Consider the following 17,693-nt stretch of genomic DNA (forward strand, 5'->3'; position numbering starts at 1 on the left):
CTTATAATATAAGAAATTATCAATATTAATGCGCTTATTATATTATGTTCCTATTTTTTTTTTTTAAAAAAAAAAAATCTTTGAGGGTCGTTTTTATTTGTAGCATATTTGCTTTAGCTTATAGAGATAGTGATAGAAGATATGATCCATATACCAAGCTCAGATTAATCAAGTATTAGTTGCCATTGATTGAGTCTGATTCATAAGTCATTTGTGTGATTGGGCCTTATAATAGTTTGAGTCGCTCATACTTATTCTGATTCGCCTTCGTATTCTCAATTGAATTCTATCATTATGTTTGAAGATGTATGTGACGAGTGTGATAATGATTTGTTTCAAATTTTTACATGATTTGATGAGCATGAAATTTCATTTGTTTGAAATTTTGCCTATATGAAATTTTTTTATCTAGGCTTCGTCCTACCAATCAGAAAACGCAAGCAAGTTTGAATAATCAAGATTATTCAAATGAGCAAATCCACAACTAGAGGTGTAAAAGAGTTAAGTCTAATCTAGTAGTGAGATTATCGAGCTACTCCCGTCAGTTAGAAAACCGACTTGAACTTGAGCTCGAGCTCGATTCAAGACTGAAAAACGAGCTCAAGCTTGGTTTGTCCTTTAACTCCTCGGCTCGAGTGCTCGATTCAAGCACATGGGAGTCCACTTGGGGATTTATTATTCTGTGCAGAGTCTGGAGGGCGTAGAGAGACTAATAAAAATGCGCTACGTCACCCCAAAAATGTGCCGCGCTCGATACCGAGCTCGATACCCTCCCTTGATACCGCTCGGTATGAACGCTTAACCAAATGGGAGAACCGTCTGATGCCCGCACATAATAAAAGCTCCCACTGGGAAGCACAACAGACAAAAGTGACGAAATCATTGCAGGAGAAAGAAGCTCTGCTCGTAGTTCATCAACTGGTTGGAGAAGAAGCACTAAAGAAAAAAAAAACAGTTTTATTTTTTTGGGAGAAGTGCAACAACAATGCATTAATTATATTAAATGCAGTACAATGAATCTACTAAAAAAGTGAATTTACTTATAAGTAATATAAATTAATAAATAAGATTATTTTTTTATCCTTATATATTTTGTTAGTCAAAAAAGCTCATGAGTCAATGAGCTGAGTCTTATAAAACTTGAATTCGAGCTCATTTAATGTATGAGCTAGATTTTGAACTCGAGGCTAAATAAGTCCGACTCAGCTCACTTACATTCCTATGATCCTATCTACGTCCTAATCTGAATTTATTTAGTATGCACCAAGTATTTAAGTTGATTATAATTTAAATATGGTATAATTATATATATTATAAATTTAAATGTCTCTCTCTCTCTCCTTTTATCTCTCTTGTTTTTCTCATCAAATGGGTTTAGCATCTTACTACATCCAAAAAATTAAAAAACAAAAAATAGCAGCCTGAAATCTAAAAAAAATAGAGCTCAAATAATTAATTGGTCTTATAGTACCCCTCATTACTTAACTATCGCATGCTCGATGAAATGCCTCAACAAAAATAATGTAGGGATTTTATTTATACTAAAGCTCAGACGTACGTGTCCAAGAGTTTCATCACGTCCATGTGTATGAACTTACTGAAAATCATACTTCAGTCATAGTATTAATTTTGGCATGCAAAATCTTACACATACTTTGCTTAATTTGCATGAATCATATCTATATTAATTTATAAATGATTACTTGCCTTCCTTTATTAAATTATAAAGGATGGCTCAAAGATTTTCTAACAATAAACTCGATCATTATTTCGACAAAGATTTATAAGTTATTATTTCGCCAGGAGGTTATCATCTTTGGAGTGTTCTTATGCGAGCATAGCTTAACTTTGAATTTCTAATAAAATTATAACTATTCACCAAAAGATACCTCAATTTTTAAGGGTACAACTTCATGAAGGTTTGAGAATTTTAGTTGGGCGACGATGGGTGGAGGTCCGTAGTTGACAATGATAGTATGATGATGCTGGTAGAGTGGTGTTCCAATGAAAGCAATCAGATGATCATCCAATGACGATAAAGGCATTGTATTAATGGCGTCGGTTGGGCAATGACTTGATAGTGCCGACCATGCGGCAATCCAATAATGGTGTTCGAGTGAAGCTCCTAGATTTTTATAGGCTCTAAGCAACCTTAAATATGAAGCCCAAGTCCACACTATCAATATCTCCTTGGTAAGAGAGTAAAGACTTATTTATAAATTTTCAAAGTACAATGTCATATAAATATAACAAAAATCAAAACACTCCATTAGATGTTCTATATTAATTCCCTTGATCATAAAACATTTTGTTCACCATTAAAGTATCTTAATGTTATCAAAATTAAACAATTTTGGACTCATTGAATTTCTCTCATTAATGCGTTCAATTTAACTATTAGCATTCAAACTTTATCTAAAATGTTTTGTTATGCTTCAAGTGCTTGATCTACAAGCTTATTAGACTTAGATTATATCATCAAATTCATCTCATCTAAATGTTCAATTCAGTTATAAATTAGTTTAAATCAAAATTTGGATGATTTTAAATTTAATTTTAAAACTTTTCAATTCAAATATATATTAAAAAATTTGTGCCCAAAATGAATGATTGTCAATGATGTATCAATTTCTTATTAAATTTCATTCCAGATAACAAAAAGCACAAGAAATAAAGCTTGAGACGCTGAGAGAATTTCCTTTAAAACTCTTTAAGATCTGCGCTGACTGGTTCAATCACAAATAATAAAAAGAAGAAACATAAGTCATTGAGCAGAAAAGCTGCGTTTTACTGAACAAAAGCAATACTTTTTTCGGCTATACTTTTTGTTGATGATTGAGATGAGCCCGTTGGAGTCTCTTAAAAGAACATTCACATATTTATTTATGTATTCTTTTTTTTTTTCTGTTATATATATCATTGAAGATGGGAGTTGAACTCCCTCACACATTTCAACCCAACATAGAGCTAATATATGACATTGTTGTTAATCAAGTAGTGCAGGATTCAAAGGAATCAACGCAACATTTCCAAATTCTGATAAAGAAATATGAAACCATGAGCTTAAATAGCTTATAGGAGATTTCATATGAGTAGCACAAGGATTATATATATACATTAAAACTTCATAAAGATAAGATACAGGGTTTCTGCTAAAGTTAACGCTCTCTTGGGATAAAGTTACATTTAACTTAAAGAGGTCAATCATCACAAATTCCTAAATCCACTCATGCAGTTAATCTTCACAATAAAACATTTTCCTAAATGTTATACGATTCAGCACAGTTAGAGCCATCATAATCATACCTAGTTTGGTTTTTTCATCTGTTAAATTCTTCTCCTCCTGCAATATTGAATCTCAATCAGCCGCTACGTCTTAGAGGTAAAGAGAGCACATAAAGGCTTCGATTGGGACGAACTTCTTACTACTTCTTAAGCAGCTTTTTAGTACAAAAATTTTAATTTTTATACTGAAAATCTGCTTCAGAAAGTAGTACGAAAGCCGTCCCAAACGAAGCCAAAGTTTAGCAGCATAGCAGATGGAGATTATAAGGAGATAATACTATTTAACCCCACGGGGGAGACCCAGGTTCCAAGCAACTGATGGATGATGAGAAAGACGATATTGTATCCTCTTTTGGTATAGCAACAAAGTTGAGAGGAGCTGTAGATAATCGTCGCATTTCCTTGAAGTAACCATTTTGACGACTAGAATATGAGCGAGGAGTGAGAAGCTCAGGTGTTGCACTGCCTACAGAAACCCTTCGAGGTGCAGGTGTCATGAAACCATTCGTATGACATCCATTTGTTGGCCTCTTGAAACTGTTGCTCTTCTTTGGGAGAAGTAAATATTGCAGCTTCTTTTGATCCTGCAATAAGAAACTTAAATGCTTATATTGTTATGAGTGTGTAGAGATTACGAAGCATTATTCTGAATTGTATAGTTACACGAAAACGCTTTTTCTCCTCTTCCTTTTGTTGTCTAGAAAGTTTATACTCTTCCAAAAGAGAGACCAAACGAACCTGCAAAATTGGAATGTAATAATTCAGAAAGTTAAAATTTCTGGAGTAATTCCAGACAAGCCCAAGCCAGATGGGCCTAGGAATGACGAAGTAGTTTAAAAAAATGCATGCATAACTACGGAAGTTATATGAGAAGTAAATCAAACTGACCCCATCATAAAAGAAAAGCATGTTCCTTTCACATTCCCAGGTAAATGTTTTGCTTATCAAATTGTCAACAATGCCTGGAACAAGGAAGAAATTTAGTACTTTCAGATTACATGAAGGTAGGAAACTAGGATGTGTAGGCCTTAAAAAACCTGGAATTTTGACTGCTGTCAACCGAGCTTTCTCTGCATGTTTCAGGTTCAAGTGGGCATCTCTTCCCGCGCTGTACGTTTTCTCATCCTGTATCCTAGAAGGTGTCAGTCTATTCTTGAACAAGAATGAACCTGAAAAAACAAATAATGAAAGCGCTTGCTGGATTTTGCATAGTTTAAACTAAATTCAAATGAAAATTATTTGGATAGAATACTAGCTTTTATGAGATTAAGGTTTCGTTTGGAACGACTTTATTATTGCTTCTTAAAGTAGTCTTTTAATAGAAAAATTAAAAATTTTGTGCTAGGAATCTGCTTTAAAGAGCAGAAAGAAAGCCGTCCCAAACGAAATCTGATTTAATTGAAGAACTTCCTGAACAGTGAAAAGATTGCACCAAATATTCAATTGACGAACTATAAGGAATTGACCTTCTACAACCATATGGTAAGATCAGCTCAAACAAGCAAAGCCATGACTGCTAAGATCCATATGAGGTAGAAAACCAAGATTCATAAAAAAAGTATAAGCTCTTACTAACTAGAATCTGTACATGCATGGAAAATGAAATTTCTTATAAACACTAAGCAGGCTATTAAGTTCCCCACAATTTAAAGATTTATTCATAATGTTCAAGAACTAAAGTTGCGTTCTTAAAATTTGGCACCATGCATGTCAAAGTTGTTCACTTCCATTGCTTTGACCAAATAACTCTTCTAAATGTGCAGAAATTTGAAATTACAACTCTCACCCTAGGGAAATGGTCTGTACATCAGGCATTTTAACTAAAATGGAATGGCCAAAGATGAGGAACTTAGGCATAATACCTCAAAATTGAAACCTCAAAAGGACTTTCGATGTCCCATCATATCAATTTAGCATCATGAGGGAAGACCATCTTACTTGGTTTTACTCTTCAAACCACCGTTCTTCCGCACAAGCAGCTTCCCATTTGTTTACTCTGTCCAAAATATCCTTCCTGATATCTGATTCCTCCTTTGCTTTTGTAATTTGACCTTCGATATTAGTCAAGAATTCAGAAGGATCCACAAGACCTAATCACAGAAAAAATGGTTAACTGATTAGATTCAGATAAGAATAAACCTTTTACGAAAAATGGAAAATAAGATGCACACCAGAATAAATCAATGCACACAATTTGTCTGATGCGGTACTCATATCAGGTTCAATCTGTGCTTGCCGACACACTTCCTCCAGTTCTAATCTTTTCTTCAAAACAAGTTCTTTCATTTTGCTGGTTTTGAACTCTGTTAACCGGTAAACTTCAGCCTCAATCTGTGAAACATGAGAAAGGATGATGTCTTTCCAAGATGCTTATAACCCAAAATGTTTCAAGAAGACGGTAAGTTGCTGTGCACAAACCTCCTTGACAGATTCGATCGATAGAACACCAAAGTTTGTTACATCTCCTCTTGTGACCTCAGAATACATGAATTCTTTTCAAAATGCTTGCGCTCTTCTTCAGGTGTATCCAACAGGTTCCACAGTTCAATTAAGGATTCAAAGACTTGCCGCAGCTGGAATTATGGACTTATAAGAGTTACAAGTGTATTTAGCAAGAAAAGAAAGTAGAGCTTTTAATATTACCGTTTGAGTTCGTTTCCTCTTCTCTAATTTTAATTTCTGGATCATTTGAGAGATAGCCCTTCCAATATGCTATCACTAATATTTGTAGATTGCCCTAAACCAGGCTCATGCAAGCTTGGATGAATCCCATTCAATGTCTTGCCAAAATCATTGCCAAGCACACAACATAATGCATGCACTTCATTTACATATTCAAGAACCTTGTGAAGACGTTCGGACAGGAACAAAAAAAAAACAGAGTTAGAATGTATTACTATACTTCTAAAATGCAAATTGATACTTAATGAAATTAAAATATTTTAAGCCGCCATCTGAAAATTTGCAGTATTACATCCATTAAGTGATTACAATTACTCCTGTTTTCAGCAACAAAAAAATAAAATGTGAGAATTGATAAAACACTCCGGTCTGGTCCAACTTGGTTTAAGAAGCAGAAAGATCTTTGTAGATTTTTGATACAATATTCACGCTTAGCATAGCCAAAATATTCAATTTAAAAACCCTGCAAAATCCAATGATAATTTGAGACATTTGCAATTGTTTCTACATATACTCGAGATAGAAGGTGAAGACTTTAAGAGAAGATCCCAATATTGACCTAACTTGGACATGTGGTACCGGAAGCATGTACAATTATTTTTTGTATGGCATATGCCAACATTATCATTTTCCAACACAAATATTTTAGGTTGGTTTTAGGGATCCTCCTTTTAATCAAGCATTTCCCTTCCTAATCCAAATTAATCTATCTATTTATCTTATTGGAACATCTTTTTCCCTTATGTATAAATGACCAAAACACAGGTCTATTCTCACTTCATCGTTCCTAATTTTACAATCTAAACCCATCTTAAATTTCTCATGTTTGTCATTCAACTAGACTTATCAACGACCGCATTGTTTCCTAACGCTTATATTCATGAAACATTGGCTATTTAATTGCAATTTCTAACTTGGGCAGTACAGTCTCCACAATAATCCTATATTGCATGGTATTTCTAACAATTTTTCATTTTAGCCATCAATTTTTGACTCTATAAGTTGAGGTTGAGTTGTCATATATATTCTAATTCTTTAAAAAAAAAATAAAATAAAATCAAGATACTTGCAACACACATAGGCACCCATTAAATTTCCAAAAAAAATTATTTTGCCAAATAATTATCAATTTCACATTCAATAAAATTGAGTGGCATATACTTGGTCTTTGTTCTATTGCTCATAAGCCTTTATCTTCAAAAAACATATTTTAATATTTTACGTATTTGAAGAGGATTTCACCAATAAATCTATATGAACTTCATAAATCATCTACACCAAAACTTACCTTCAAATGTTTTTTACATACAAATCCATAACCAATAAAAAAACAAGTTGATATAAAACCACAATTAGGTTGTCAATGTTTTATAACTCCAAATGTTATGCTAAAAAAATCATTGATATTTAAGTTGAATGTGACAAAAATAAGAAAAACGTGCACCAAACCTAGGAAGAAAAAAATAAGGAAAACACGAGATGTTATACTCTACATTTTATAGAATCCACTAAATATATTTTCCTTCAAAACAACTTAAACACCCTTGCAGATCTTAAGAGCATCGTCATCACCAAAGAATACATATCTTTCAACATTTAGAGCATATAAAGATATTATATTTTTTCTCAAATTCGATACCTATTTGACTCCAACAGACAAAACAATCATTATAATGTGTCCTCTACTTTATAGTGTGAAAACCTCTAATCATGCACATAGCTCCATTTCCCATGTAAAAACAACCACATTAGAAAAATTAAAGTAACATTTAACGCCATTAGCATCACCAAAGAGCATGTTTTGCAATATTGAGAGTACATTAAGTATATTATATTATATCTCAAATATTGAGAGTACATGCTAGCAGTCAAAACAATCATTGCATGTGTTCATAATTTTATACCCATGTAAAAGCAACCACTAACACCTGGCTTATACATGGCAAACCTTTCCAATAAAATATATGAAATTTGAACACGCTAAATCCATAATTAACTGCTCTTTCCACCTATCACCACCAATCACCAAAAGAGCAAGCCCATAATCTAATTCTCTTCTTTGCATCTATCTCCATCAGTACAAAGAGCATTGTTAATATTAAAATCAAACCAATCTGCAACTATTCTTGCATATACTAACTTCTTATGAATGTCATTTGCATGTTATTTCCTCTTCAAAGCATAACAATATCTCTTTTATGTGTCATTTCTTCTTACAGTAAGTAGTCTTCAAAAATACTTATCAAATCTTTGAAAAAGCACACAATATCAGCAAAGCTTGATCTTCATCATAAAAAATCACATCAATACTTCTCAAATCTTAAATGATGGCATTAAAATCATTTATATATGATTTAATAAGTGCATCATAATACATGGAAGTAAGTAGACTCTCTACCTCTAAATTTTGTTTAAGAGACTATTAGCCACATACATAGACTACAACTTGAGCCACAAACTGATGAGCATCGCTCAGAGATTCCGACACGTGTACCGGCGAAGAGATCGTAGATCAACGGCCACGATTCAGTCTTTACTTTTGATGTGTTTTATTTTATCTTCACTTTTTCCAAGTTTTCCCCTGTGGGGAGTGTTTTCTTATTGTAGCCTTAGGGCATTTGTGTACTTTGCTTTTATTTATGTTGGAGGCCTATATATAGTGGCCGCTTTTAAAAGGATGATGAAAATTTTATGTTTGTCTTTTTCATCTTGTGTGTGCGAAAGAGAGAAGAGAGAGAACCCAGGTAAGGGCTAGCGCAATACCCACCAGTCATTGGAAGAGTCAGTGGCTCGTGGTCTATCTCATCCTTCTCCTTTCTTCCATCCTCCACCTGCCGACCCCTATCTTCCTCCCAAGCTGCCGACCACATACCTCTCTACCCAACCCACTGGCCACCTTCACGCCATCCTCAAATCCTTTGACGCTAAACCCTTACCCATCCCCACCGCCGGCCGAAACCCTTTCTTCAAGCTCCACCGCTGGCCCACCCATTAAACCCTTCCATTATGATGATTTCAATCATCATAACTCCCTTCCTAAATTAGCTCCAAGAAAAAAGGAAAGTAATTACCTCAATTTGAAATTAGAAATTCAAATTTTAAAAACTTTCCTTATTTGAAAATCTTAATTAGGAAAGTGCATAAATTCAAGTCTATTTGAAATTCAAATTAAATTGGATTTCATGACATCTTTCCTAATTCCCATGCGTTGTTTTGGAAACTCATAAAACTCCCCCCACAACTCCCTCCCTCCTCTTCATACCGCCGGCCTACCCATTAATGGGCTCAATCTCATTGCTTCCTATTAAGGCTCCCTCCCACTTTAATTTGAATTCAAAATTCAAATTAAATCCCGCCAAATCCACTTAAAAATATGAAATTAATTTCAAAATTTTTTATTAATTTCTGTCACGCCCCAAGATCTAACTTGGAAAGAATGTCAATCTATTTCTCAAACAATTTACCAGAGTTATCTACAACCTTCAATTAGACAATCTATCAAACATCTATAAAATTTAAAACATCAATATACAAGTCGATTCATAACTCAAAAGATCATGTACAATACTCAGGAACTAAACTACAATCACCAGTACTGAAATCTATCCTGAGTACAAAAGAATCAAAATCATCAAAAGACAAAAACCTGTAGAACCGGATCAATTCCTATCTTCTGCTCTCTTGCCCTGACCTGAAAATATCAACCACATATAATGAGCTTTACAAAGCCCAGCAGGTCACCTAATACCTATAACTGAAATCAAAACACGGCTATGCTATCAATATGCATGTCAGTCAATCAAATCCATATCAGTCAATGGTCAATGAGTCTATGCAATACGGAAATCCATAGTCAATAAAACCAGTCAATGCAGCGGCAGGCGAATCGATAAATCAATTCAATAAATCCATGTCAATCTCGAAGAAATCCGTACACAATAGGAACTCAATCAATCCGTTAAATCAATCGCTATCAAATCAAATCAATACGGGCTAATCAATAATATCTATTCAATGAAATCAAACGAGGAAAGCAGTACGATAAATCTCAATCTATTCTAACAGTGAATCCATGCAGCAGAAATAATAACAACAGTGAATCTATATGCAAGATCAATAAATCCATAGGCAGTAGTAACAATGAATCTATAAGCAGAAATCAATGAATCTATAGGCAACAGTATCAATGATTCTATACTATTCATGTCAATGCTATCAATGCAATATCTATATCCATCCATTTCTATATCAATGCTCAATGTCGATGCACAACAATCAATCAGTGAAATCAATGAAATCGTACGATACAGTAAATCCAATCAAAGTCGATAAAGCAGGAATCTATAAAACAATGAATCCATAAATCAATACAGTAAACATGCAATTCAATACTATATACTGGACAAGTACAATCAACTGGCTATGTTGCTGTTGTAGAATCCATATTGCTGTTGTAGATATCCATACATTGGTTCTATCAATAAGAGTCGTCACTCTTTTCGCCCGTCGGCATTTCTATAAACTCCTTATGACTCCCAATCGTTATATCAATAATCAATGGTTTAAAGGAAAGCCCGTCGGCCCACCATCCTGTACAGGTATCAATCAATCTTCAACCAATGTTCAACCAGGCTATACGTGTTGAAAGTTGTGTCAAATCAAAATTAGGTCAAAAGTTCGACTACGAAAACACAAAACAGTGCACAACTCGGTCAAAACTCAATATCTCTGAAAACAGAAATAGGATTCGGAGTCCTTACCATGAGATCTTCACTTTTCCCAACAGCGGCGTCGGACGAAAAGCGCTCCGCGGCCTCCGAAATCCAACCTTTCCCTCTCTTTTCCTCTCTTTCTCTCTCTTCAAAATATCTAATATTTTAAAATGATTTTCTCTCTCCTCAAAACGAGCTGATTTTCTTATATCATTAAGCTGATCGGCCCGGCCGATCGCCAAATCATCCCGGGACGATCAGACCAAAATCATCGGCCTGGACGGTTCCCAGAACTATTTTCAGGCCGATATTTTGAACAGTACAGATCGGCCTGGACGATCTCAATATCGTCCCGGACGATCCTGGGAGAAAAATCCAAGTCAGAGAGGAACAGTAAGGGAACAAGGTCTCACAATTTCCCTCTCTCCTCTTCTAAACTAATCCAAGCCCACACCCAAACCGCTCATCCCCTTCTCCTCACTTTAGCCGCCCCCATTCCCTTGCATCCTCTCTCTTGGGAAACCCTAGTTTGCTCATTAAACTTGAAGCCAAGAGAAGAAGGCGTCCTCCTCTCCAAACCTCATCGTCATTGGTGCATGGCCGATACTGAGGTCGATCATGGCCTCGCTTACAACGCCCTTGGGGAAATCGACATTCTCCTCTCCCCTTTCTACGGGCCCAACTGGGAGTACGACGAATCAGTGTGTTGACCCCTGGATGTTATCCAAAAGAAACAAAAGAAAAGGAGAGTAACTTGAACTATTACCTGAAATCCCGCTGAAGTTCATGCGAAAATCCCGCCAAAATACTTTCATCCGGCGCCGAAACGATCACTTCTCCGCAAAATCTTTCGTAAAACCCATATCTGACCTCGATCGTTGCTTTTTGGAGCCTTTAAAAGCCAACCGAAAGAAGCCTTCACGGTTCATTCGCTCCTCTCCCGTAAACTTCCACTGCCGAGATCTTCTCCCTCACTTCCTCCCACGCAAATTCCCTTCCTCCTCCGACCTCCACACCAGCAATCGACCCCGGTCCAACGTTAAAGTCTCCCACCTGGCCTGCTTTGTCCGATCCTCTCTCACAATCCCGCTACAAATCTCGCAAGCCTCAACTCTACAGCCTCAGGCCGACCAAGCTCTTCCATCCTTGCTCAAACCTTAGTCCATAGAGAGAGAGAGAGAGAGAGAGAGAGAGAGAGAAGTTTTCACTCTTACCCGACCTCCAGTGCCAAGCCCGAACTCCCTCTTCCCTTCCGATCTCCCCTCCTCTCCAAAGCAAACTGAAGCCAAACCCTTTCCTCTTCACTGTGCCGAACTTGCCCAATAATAGCCTTCTCTATCGTCAGATCCTGCAAGCAAAAGACAGATATGAGATTTATTATCTATTATAGTAGTATTAGTTATTATTCTTATTATCATGTATTATTTTTAGTTATAACTAATTTATGTTAATTATAGTTATTTTTTTTCATCTCTTAGAATTAATATAGATTAATTATAATTAATTATTTATTACTTATATTTAATTATAACTAATTCTAGTTAATTATAATTAATTTGTATTAATCACAATTAATTTGAGTTAATTAGAATTAATTATAATTAATTCTTTATTAATTACAATTAAATTTAGTTAATTATAACTAATTTTTTATTAATTATAATTTATTATTCTTGATTGTAATTGATTTTCAATATAAATACCTCTCTTTCCTCCTTCCCCCAATCCTCGAGCCAATGCCGTCAAGCCCGCGAAGGTATGAACTTTCTAAAACTCAGATTCCCGCTCTCGAAGTTTGAAGCGCACCAAAAATTTGTCTATACACGCCTTTATTGAGCGTGGTGGAAAGGGACCCCGGTGCGGCACCTACGACAAGGCGAGTAATCACCTTAAACTCGAGAGCCCATTCTCGGAGTTCACGGCGCACCAGAAAATCGCCTATACAAGCCATTATTGCGCGTGGTGGGATGGGACCCCGGTGCGACGCCTACGACGAGGCGGGTAATCACCTAAAGCCCTACTTCAATGTTTGTGGCGCACTGAAAAATCGCCTATATACTCCTTTTTTACTCGTGGTTGGATGGGATCCGGTGCGGCGCCTACGGCGAGGCGGGGTCACTCATAAGTAACCTCGAGCGAGGGCAAAGCAAACTGTCTTTTTAAACAGGTACCATCAAAGATCTCATACACGCCTTTATTGCGCATGGTGGGAAGAAAGTTCACGGCCGCGGTGTCCTTGTCCGAGGACACCTACCATACACGCTTTTATTGTGCATGGTGGAAAGGCCCAGTTTCTTGTAGTTTTCTCCTAAACGGGGGAGACACCGGAAGGTTGTTGAAAATTTCGGGTGAACACGAAATCATACCTAGACTTGATTGAGCTCAAAAGACAACAAGAACTTGCGGACCTTGGAACATAATTTGAACCTAATTGAATCATATACAAGAGAGCTCAAACTTAAATAAACTATAAAGAGAACCACAAATGAACCTGAACTCAAGAACTTAAATGTGAACTCGAACTCAGATTTGAACATAAGATTTTGAACTCAAAGAATTGAACCACGACGAACTCAAATGAACAGAAGACTTAAATTTGCACATTGAAAGACAAGGAACTCGAGCTCAGAGAACTTTTGACAATGAACAAAGAAATGGACTTGTATTTGGACACAAAGCAAATGAATCTAAATGAAATAAGTCCATACTTGAACTTGATTGGAAAACTAAGCGAATATGACTTAAATCTTTTGGGCTCTAACCCAAAAGAACAATGGACTTATATTGAAGCTTCGCCAGACTTGAGTAAAACTTTATTGAATCAAACGACAATCATATGAATTTGCAATTTGGACAGCAAGGGACTCGTGATGGAGGAAAAATATGTATCATAATCCACACATAAACCTCTGACTAGTGAAAATTAAAATGCAAACAAGGATATAAGGACTTGCAGGTCGATGTGCTGAAGTCTAGCAAGCATAATTTACTCACAAGTGATAATGAAGTTCCATGCAGTTCGTAATGTCCACATTAATAAACTCGCAAGTCTAGACAAAGAACCTAAAATCACCAATGGAGGAGATTTCTAATGTGTGTTGATTCATTAGAAAACTCTTGGATGATGTAGTGGCAAATGAGCAATGGACTTGTGATTATGCAGTTTCTCTACAACTAATGTCAACTACTTTGAGAATGTATACAATGGTTCCCACAAGCATTGAAATATGTGCAAGAAAATGCAACAATTCTCTAGTTTACATCAGATTAAGATAATGATGGTCTTTACGATAGTCATGCAGAAAGATGTAGTACCCCCACTACATCCACTTGTAAGCATTAACAAAAGTTTGTAGCAAGCACACTAGTCTACTTGTAGATAGCGACGGTAGATAAGATGCAAAAGCAATAATCTCTTTACAACCAGCATCAAGTGTCTTTCGACTACAAGCAGTGACAGTTAACATGTAATGACTTGCAAATCAAAACACATGAAGAGATTATCGATGAATGTGGCTCAACCGACGGCTAATATCAAGTTACAAATGAGCATATTGATTTGCATAATAGGCAATAATGAAGGGTATGTTGTAGGAATGATGAGTCCCCTATAAACATGAAGATGTAACATGTCATTTTCAAATGGAGGCTGAAGGTCATAAAAAATACTGGAAGACTATAACAATGGTGAGCTCCTATGAGCTACCTAGGAGATCTATTACACACGTTGCCTACAAGTGAATACAAAAGGACTGCAATAGATAATGACATCAACAAACAAAAAGCAGGAGATTCGTTAGTGCACTACAATCCACATGCATAAAGCAATAAGTAGTGCACGTCAGTCTACCTATACAAAGCAGCGAACAATTCTATTCAGAAGCTGCTATGCCACGCCACCGAATCCGCAACTTCTATGCAAGCGAACATAAGGCGTCTACAAATACTTTCAAAGTACCCCCGCTCGTGCACCATAGTTTGTATACACATAGGTACACAAAAAGGGTAAAAGCAATCATAAAACCTGTATGGGCCCCGGTGAGCGTGTTATTGGTACACACGTGACGTCTAGGGATGTTGCGCGGGTCAATAAAGTTGAATCCGATCCTCCTAAGCAGGTAAGTAGGAGTCGAGAAGGTTCAATAAATAATGACAAAATGCCCCCAAATATCTGCATAGGCCCCGGCAAGCATGTTATAAGTACACATGTAACGTCTAAGAATGCTACACGGGTCAATTAGTGAATTCAAGTTCAAACACGATCCTTCTATGCAAGTAGATAGAAGTCGACACGGCTCGAACCATTAAATAAATATACAGTCTCAACGTCGATCGAGATATTTATTTTAATACATTCATATTAGACCTTTAAAACTTATAATCAAAAGAATTCACTGATAAAGGCACAAAGCCTATGAAACCCGATCCTCTGTCAATCAGTAGACAGAGTCGACAAGGTTCAAGCCATAAATGAAGATTACCCCATACACCCTGATGATGGCCGTGTTGAACGAAGATCTCAACCGGAGGGGTCCACAAGTACTTTCAAATCCCTTCCAAATTCCATTCAAATATCCACAAAAAACCCAAAAATCCAAAAATTTAAAATCCCAAAAATCATTCCAAAATAAAAAAAATATTTAAAATTGAAATCAAACTATCAAACACTTGAAACAAAATCCATCCACCATCCATAACAATTTGTCAGGGTGGACAAATCAAAATATACTTAAGCTCGCATAGAGCTAATGCTTAGTCAAAAATATCACTAGGATCCATTCTTAAACAGTCTCCTGCTAGTAAGGACGTGGTACGTGTCCTCTAATCGACGGTTTTGCCGCCAAATGGCACCGCAGGATAAACGATTATGACACGGGGCCCTCTGAACCGAGTGGTTTTGCCGCCAAATGGCACCACGAAATACCGGTTATAGCCAGCGCCAATACGTTCCTTAGTGGCATCAAATCCTTGATATATGAATAAATAGGATATGATCGAAAAGGCACAAAGTTCTCTATTAACTAAGGTGGATTCAAATTTGTCCCCTTAGGCAAACATTCACCCCAAGTCTATAAGGTCCCCTTGGACGAAGCAACCCATGGCTGCCGACAAGGATCCTTCTAACAGGTTGGGTCGACTACCTCCTCTGACTAAGTAGACCAGGGACCACGATGGTCCGGGACGACGGAACCATGAGATCTTGATCGGGCCCATCATCCATTCCCCCACCATCCGCTTTAAGTGTTAGATGGTGAAATTTATGTTTTAAATGTTAAACTTTTCAAATTTCCAAATCAAAACCCAATTCCCAAAATTCTCAAATCCATGCTGCTACTATATGCTTGATATTGTGTATCCACTGATATAATGTATCTGATTGACGACTAGCCTTAATAGAAAGTTCTCTCTCGTGATCGGGAGATGTAATTAACTAAAGGGACTTGCGCCTGTAGGAAACCATAACTCAGATCATAAAGTCCTCGCAAAATGAGGGCGAAATCTCTGGGTAGTGTCTTATCTACAAACCCATCTACCTTCCAAAATTTATCCCGAAACTTATTCCGTTAAAACTCTCTCGCCGAAGGAAAACATCAGTGCAGGCGGAGGTCGGGGTCGAATTTTCGAAGCCCACATGGTGGAAGACTACGTCAATCACATCTTCTACTGTCTAGCGGGGACAATTGATCTTCAAAACCCAAGATGCCTTGGCTCATCATCGGTTACCCGCCGACTCCTCCACTGCCGACTACTTCTCCATCAACGAAGGTCTTCGGCGCCATCTTCCTAGTGGTAATCTCCTTCCTTATAGGATTTGTCTTTCTCCGCTAAAGCTTAAGAGTGGAAGAGTGAGGAGGTGTTCAAGGTAACTTCTCGTTATTAAGTGTTGGTTTTTGTTATGAGCATGTACCGTTTACTATTGTTTTGAATTTTTGATTAAATTGTTTGGCTAATCTCAATAGCACTTCTTTGTCTAGGCAAGTTAAAAATTTTGAATTCCGAAATCTATCTTTATTGCAAGCAATAATTCTATATCGGCACGTTTTGATCAATTAATTACTATAATTTCTCAAGTAGCTCCTACATGTTTCACATCATCTTGATATCAGAGCATGGTAAGCATGTATTGCATGTGCTAGAAGTTCCTAGGAGTCTATTTAACCTTTCCAAAACTCGTTTGCATGCATACCATTCTCTAGTTATTTTAATTCTCTGTTTTTCCTTGCTGCCCATTTAATTCCTGCACCGTTTACATCACTTTAAGTAAGTCTATTTCATTGTTTAAGTGTTTTCCTTGTTACAATAACATCCCTAGTTGTCTAGGTTACTTAAACAATCTTTATAGCTTGATGTCTAGAAAATTTCTGCAACTTTTAGAATGCTTTTGGTGACCCTAACCTAGTGCTTAGGTAGGGGTGTCAATTCGAGTCGACGGGTCGGGTTCGGGTCGAACCCGAGTTTATCCGGATCTAAACGGGTGAACCCAAACTCGACCCGATTTTGCAAATGAGTCGGACAACTCAACCCGGACCTGACGCACGCGGGTTGCCGGGTTGACCCGACCCGACCCGCGCGGCAGAAGGAGAAGTCACAGCGCGACTACACGAGTGCAGACGGAGTCCGAGGACCGCGCGACGACGCGAGTGCACACGGAGTTTGCGACTCGACAGAACGGCGCGTGCAGACCGAGGCGGGACAGCGCCACTGACCGGCGGAGTCTTGCATGACAATGCACGGGCTAACCACGAACCACGTCACCGCTCGAGCGCAGCAGCTGGATCCTGGCGACGTCGCGAGTGCGGCGGAAATTGGGTTGGACTAGACTTTCGGGTCAGTGTCGGGTTGATTTCGGGTTCTCGGGTCAACCCGAACCTGACCCGGTTTTGAAACGGGTCAAAAATTTGAACCCGAACCCGAACCGTTTGCTAAATAGGTCAACCCGAACCCGAATTTTTTCCGGGTCGGGTTTCGGGTTGGGTCAGAAATTGACACCCCTATGTTTAGGTGTTGTCCACT

At 37.3% G+C, this 17,693-nt stretch overlaps 2 pseudogenes; both read right to left on the bottom strand.

Moving 5' to 3' along the window:
- The window catches only part of LOC110111558, a 52,231-nt pseudogene that overhangs the window by 23,470 nt on the left and 11,068 nt on the right, over window positions 1–17,693 (bottom strand).
- Window positions 3,016–12,630, bottom strand: LOC110111572 (annotated as a pseudogene).

This window comes from Dendrobium catenatum, unplaced genomic scaffold (assembly GCF_001605985.2).
Source record: "Dendrobium catenatum unplaced genomic scaffold, ASM160598v2 fragScaff_scaffold_167, whole genome shotgun sequence".
Taxonomy (NCBI): Eukaryota; Viridiplantae; Streptophyta; class Magnoliopsida; order Asparagales; family Orchidaceae; genus Dendrobium; species Dendrobium catenatum.